The following is a 6494-nucleotide window of genomic DNA, read 5'->3' as shown; positions in this document are numbered from 1 at the left end:
ATATCGACAAACACATACAAAGATATTAACATATATTGATATATAAAATCAAACATAATAGTATTAACATTACTACTACTAATAATAATCTCAATAACAATAATAATGTTACTAATACTACTGCTCATATTAATTCAAATAATAATATAATCATGTAGAAAATATGCACAAAATCGAAATATGGTCCTATAAAAAATAAAAATAACATGAAATTAATGTTAAAATTTATAAATAGAAACATATGTAGATATCGACAAACACATACAAAGATATTAAAATACAGTGATATATTAAACCACAGCTAATAGTACTAACATTACTAATAATAATAATAATCTCAATAATAATAATAATGTTACAATACTACTACTATATTAATTCAAATAATAATATGATCATGTAAAAAATATGCACATGATCGAAATATGGTCCCGTAGAAAATAAAAATAACATGAAATTAATGTTAAAATTTATAAATAGATGTGATGCATGAGATGCCTAACACCATTTAAACAATAAATCCAGTCATTGATGGATATGAATTTAAGATACAACAATTTCATTAAGCTCATATTTAAGAAATAAGTGATGTAACAACCACCTCACCCCCTTGAGTTGTTCAGTGAAGCAAAATCCCACCTTTAGATCTCTCCTCTACTTCCTTAACTTTTATCATTTATAAGCAAATTTAGAATTTCCTCGTGACTTTAAAAAAATTTAGGATCATATCTTATAGGAAAAAGTTATTTTGACACCCCTATTTACAAATAACTCTCACTTGACACCAATTTTTCTTAATAAAATATTATTATTTAAATAAAATATTAATTTATATGAGTGTCAAATGGGAGTAACGATGTCAAACTACCACTATCCTATCTTATATTATCGGTTGTCCCAATGAGTCAGATTCACCAACACCATTCAAGATCAACATCGTCTAGAATAAATTATAATACAATAATTTTACTACATTCAAACTCTTCACTGATATGTAAAAATAACAAAGTAAAGCAAGACAAATGGCACCTCCTTTCAAAATGACTTAAGGCCAAAGTTTTGTAAACCTCATTATAATTTTATCTTTCCATTGTGGGACTCAATCCCAGCACAAGTACATCTTACACATTGGCTGTGAGTTGCAGAATTATCATTGTTGATAATTCTACCATCCATCCCTCCAATTGTGAGTATGTGGTTATTCCATCCAACTCTTTGTGTGTGTCCACCTCTCAAAGTTCTCAACTGCAAAAAGTGAATAACACTATTAGTAAAGTATAAATGAATAGTTTATTATAGAGCTCTTATAAGCCAAAGATATACTTGTCTATTTGAAGTTGTATCCCATAGTTGCACTTAAGAATTGTTCAAACCAACTGTAATATGTTGCCCATCAGGAGCCCAATTAACAGATGTTATAGGGTTGCCTTTGTCTTCAATTGTTACAAGTTCCAAAGAGGAACCATTTATTGCATCCCACAAGTACATTGTGCTTCTAGTGTTATGGCAAGCACATTGCCGCTACCCCAGTCCAGCAAATTGAGATAATAGTCATCCACAAGATCCGGAGCATCCAAAGTTCTCTCAGAAGTTTGATGAATATCAACAAATTTTATAATTAACACAAATTTTGAAATAAAATCTCACATGGATCTAGTTAATTAAAGGGTTTGCATATAGTTAGTAAATAAGGGACCACAACTTGAGATTACAACTCCACTTGGATCAAAATCCTTGCTTTTACAAACTGAGGAAGAAATAAAATTATAAATTGAGGAATTTAGTAGTGCACCTGAGGAATAAATCTCCCAGGTTTGATTGATCTATTATTATCCTGTACAAGAATAGATAGCTCGTGGGGAATTAAGTCAACTGGTGCAGGTGGCTTGTTCTTGAAGGCGAGAATTCGCGTCCGATTCATGTTTAAGGATTCTGCAAGCTGCTTCCTGTAGGCTTCTCGAGATGGAGAACTCCCAACTGGATTTTCCTTACCTTTATTCCCCTTTGTAAGCATATAGTGAGCATAATCATAGTCCATTGCTGATCGATTTGGTATGAATCTATCCAACTGATGATCAAAACAAAAACACAATCAAATTGGTTTCTTCCATAAAGAAATTCAAAGTGAGATATAAAAATTTATCATCTTTAGTTTACCCATTCAAAATCTTTGAAAATATTAAAACTAATTTGGCGGACCAACAATGCATGAGATGGCTAACACCATTTAAATAATAAATCCAATCATTGATGGATACTTAATTATAATGAATTTAAGATACAACGATTTCATTAAGCTCATTTAAGAAATAAGTGATACAACAACCACCTCACCTCCTTGAGCGGTTCAGTGAAGCAAAATCCCACCTTTAGTTTTCTCCTCTACTTCCTTAACTTTTATCATTTATAAGCAAATTTAGAATTTCCTCATAACTTTAAAAAAATTTAGGATCATATCTTATATTATCGGTTTCCCGAGTCAGATTCACCAACACCATTCAAGATCAACATCGTCTAGAATAAACTATAATACAGTAATTTTACTACATTCAAACTCTTTACTGTATGTAAAAATAACAAAGTAAAGCAAGACAAATGGCACCTCCTTCCAAAATGACTCAAGGCCAAAGTTTTGTAAACCTCACTATAATTCTATCTTTCCATTGCGGGACTCAATCCCAACACAAGTACATCTTACACATTGGCTATGAGTTGCATATTTATTAACTAAAATCCAACCAAAATTTGCATGTCAAAATGATAATGAAAAAAATCATATAATTCAAAGATATACAAATAAGTAATAACCATCAACTCATCGTCACAATCAATTCCAAATGTAAAGTATATTTCAATACCATGGCTTACCTACATTTTCCCATAACTTAGACATCTGAAGCAGTTGCTCATCGATTTTGGAATTCTCTATGTTGAAAACACCAATAAGACTTCCATCTTGTTGCAATATGCGTATAAACATCATCTGTTGCATTACAAAGGAACATCAAAATTAGAAATCAAAACATAAAACTATGCAGATTGTAGAGAACACCATTATTTGCAAAACATATTTCTACATAAACTACTCACAAATTCTCATGATATTTCTTTCAGCTAAGTAATCACCTAGAGCCTTCGCACATCTTTAGTTCAAAGTACTGAATAACATGCATTTCCTCTGGGGCAATTTATTATATTGCATCAATTTTAAATTTTTTTCCTCATTACATTGGAAGCAAGTAGAAAAATAACCTAAGAGTCTGAAATTTGTCATACGCATTCTTAATTGCAATAGACCTTGCTTTCAAATTCAGAAAGATTCACCTGATGCAATAAGGATCAAGCTTTTATAAGATAACAATAAGGATCAATTAATAATTGAAACATTAATTTATAAAGATTAAGTTAACCATACTCATTGCATAGCAAACTATCTAAATGAATCATGCCTTCAACATATGAAAAAAGCAAAGTTAAAATCATGCCAACAATGAAAAAAATTAAAAAGCCAAATTTTAGAAAAGCAAAGAATGAAAATTGCAAATTTATAATTATCCGTATCAATTACAATAAAAAAAATGAAGTTCAATAACAAATAGAAAAGGTCTTTACTTAAATTCCAATACAAAAAAAAAAAATCAAAGCTAGTTCAATATTAAAGTAGCCAGATGACATTGGATCTTAGATGATGAAACCTAGAACATCATAACCACAATAAATGAAGATGGGATGAATCACTCCTATAATATGTACATGGGATGAAAAAATTATTTCTTCAAATAAAATAATTGAAAAATGGACATGTTGTGCAAGGAAAGTAATTGGAGAAGATATATTACCTAGAAACATGCCCTAACAGATTCCTGCATCAAAATCGCAATCCTCATAAACAGAAAAGGAAGCAGGATCCCGAGCACCACCAAGATTGGAGTCAGCGCCTGTTCTTGTCTTTGTCCTCGAATATCACAACTTTGCTTGATATGTAGAACTTCTCCAAAAAAAAACCCAATGAACCATGAAATAAAATCAAATAAGGCAATAAAACCTAGAAAACCTAAAAATAAAATCAAGCTTACCAGGAAGAACAAAACCTTTGTGTACAAGTGTTATTTGAATTGCTGCAACATTTCCTTGAAATCACCAACAACATTTTACCAAAAAAAAAAATCACCTTACAAAAATTCCCATCAACAGAAAAAATATTTACTTCAACAATCCCCTCTGTCAACGGCGACTACAAAAGTTTAGAAAAAGGAAAAAATGAGAAGCATTTGAAGCATAAAAAGAAAAAAAAAACTAAAAATCGAATATTTTTTAATTCCCTTTTACAAACCGCCTTAAATCCTTACCTCCAAGTCTTGTTTCTCCAAACCTGAAAAATTAAAAACCAAAAGTTCCCAAAAAATTAACACAAAAATTTCAAGGGTTGAGTTTGGGAAAAAACAAAAGTCCCAAACCTGAAAAATACTTCAACAATCCCCTCTGTCAACGGAAACTACAAAAGTTTAGAAAAAGGAAAAAATGAGAAGCATTTGAAGCATAAAAAGAGAAAAAAGACTACAAATCAAATCTTTTTTAATTCCCTTTTACAAACTACCTTAAATCCTTACCTCTAAGCCTTGTTCCTCTAAACCTGAAAAATTCAAAACAAAAAAATTAACACAAAAATTTCAAATGTTGAATATGAGAAAAAACAAAAGTCCCAAACCTGAAAAATACTTCAACAATCCCCTCTATCAACGGTCACTACAAAAGTTTAGAAAAAGGAAAAAATGAGAAGCATTTGAAGCATAAAAAGAAAAAAAAAGACTAAAAATTGAATATTTTTTAATTCCCTTTTACAAACCACCTTAAATCCTTACCTCCAAGCCTTGTTTCTCCAAACCTGAAAAATTCAAAACCAAAAGTTTCCAAAAAATTAACACAAAAATTTAAACAGTTGAATCTGGGAAAAAACAGAAGTCCCAAACCTGAAAAATTCAAAACCAAAAGTTCCCAAAAAATTAAACCCAAAATTTCAACGGTTGTGACAACACCCAATTTCGTCCGGGTAATAATGATAAAAATAATAAACAAAAAAATTAATTAATTTAAGTTCAATTGAGAAGAATAAATAAATAAATAATTAATGAAAGAAAAATATATATTTTAGTTTGAGAAAAAAATATCTATGTTTATTTTATTATTATTATTATTATTATTTTTTATTTCTTTTAATTTAATTTTGTTTTATTTATTTATTTGGGCTTATTATTTTTATTATTACATTATTTTCTTTCTATTTTTACAACTCCATTTCTCTTTTACGTCTCTCATTCTAGTTGAATAAAAAAGGAAAAAAAAGAAAAAAACAACAAAAAAAAGGAAAAAGGGAAAGAAAGGTAGAGGTAACGTAAGGTCTCTCTGTTATCAGACCCATGTCTGCTATGCTATCATGGTTTTGTATTGGGAATGACCTGTAACATGGTCATGATGGCTGAAGGAGCCGGAAGCAACATCTGCTCTCAGCCTTATCCCAAATTTCGAGATTGGAAGCTGAGATAGTTACATAATAAAAAAAGGAGATTCATATGCTGAGAGAGCTCGAATAGATTTCTTTACAGAGCGTAAAAACAACAAAGAGGTGCCATTTTGATTAGGGAACTTTCGTTTGACAATAGGGACTGCAAGAGGTAAGTTTTCCATCTGAATACTTGAATGTTTGAGACGAAACTGATGTTGTTGTGTTGTGCTTGAGAATCAATAAAATGTGTTGTGTATATTGAATTTTGCGTGTCATTTATTTGGCTCATTGAATCTACATACATTACTACATTATCATTGTTTGAATCCTTCGTTATCTCCCTCGACTGAACCCTTCGACCCTCATCATCACCTTTCACCTGCAAGATACTGCGAAACCAGAATCCAAACACACAGTACACCATAAACAATTATGTTTTATGGAACACGTCTTCAGTGACACCTTCATCTTCGCTTACTCGCTCACCATCATCATCTTCTTCGTTCACTTATCTGCAACCCACACGTAGCTGCCATTTTCGTTCTCGGTTTTTCTCCACTTCACTCACCCAAAACAACCCATCCCATATGATCACCAACGGGCATCATCACCTTCGCCTGCGCGTTCCGCTTGCACAAATACACATAAACACCAAATTCCTCCATTGTCATTTTCACACCCAACCACAAGAACAGAGAACCGGAACCCCATTTCATTGCCAAACACTCAAATCTCATTTTCCCCAATCAGCCACATCCAATCATAGCGCATATATGAACAAGTGGGTAGAAACCCTCACCAGCGATTCAGAGCTCTGAACGGAGGAGTGTGGTCGCGTGATGGTTGCAACGACAGTGACGAGCTGCAGAGTCCGCGCGCACCTTTCTTTCATGCGGAAGAGGATGGGTGGCGAGTGGTCGCTGGCGTGGACACCGGCGGCGGCTGGAATCGCTGACGACGGTCTCCAGCAGGCGGGACCTCGCGACCATGA

At 32.3% G+C, this 6494-nt stretch overlaps 1 pseudogene; it reads right to left on the bottom strand.

Annotated features, from left to right (window-relative positions):
* Positions 1 to 1071: 1071 nt before the first annotated feature.
* On the bottom strand, positions 1072 to 6240 carry LOC114187536 (annotated as a pseudogene).
* Positions 6241 to 6494: the final 254 nt, after the last annotated feature.

Source organism: Vigna unguiculata, chromosome 1 (genome assembly GCF_004118075.2).
Source record: "Vigna unguiculata cultivar IT97K-499-35 chromosome 1, ASM411807v1, whole genome shotgun sequence".
Lineage (NCBI taxonomy): Eukaryota > Viridiplantae > Streptophyta > Magnoliopsida > Fabales > Fabaceae > Vigna > Vigna unguiculata.
Note: the sequence above shows the minus strand (reverse complement) of the source record. Positions and strands in the feature narration are given on the sequence as shown.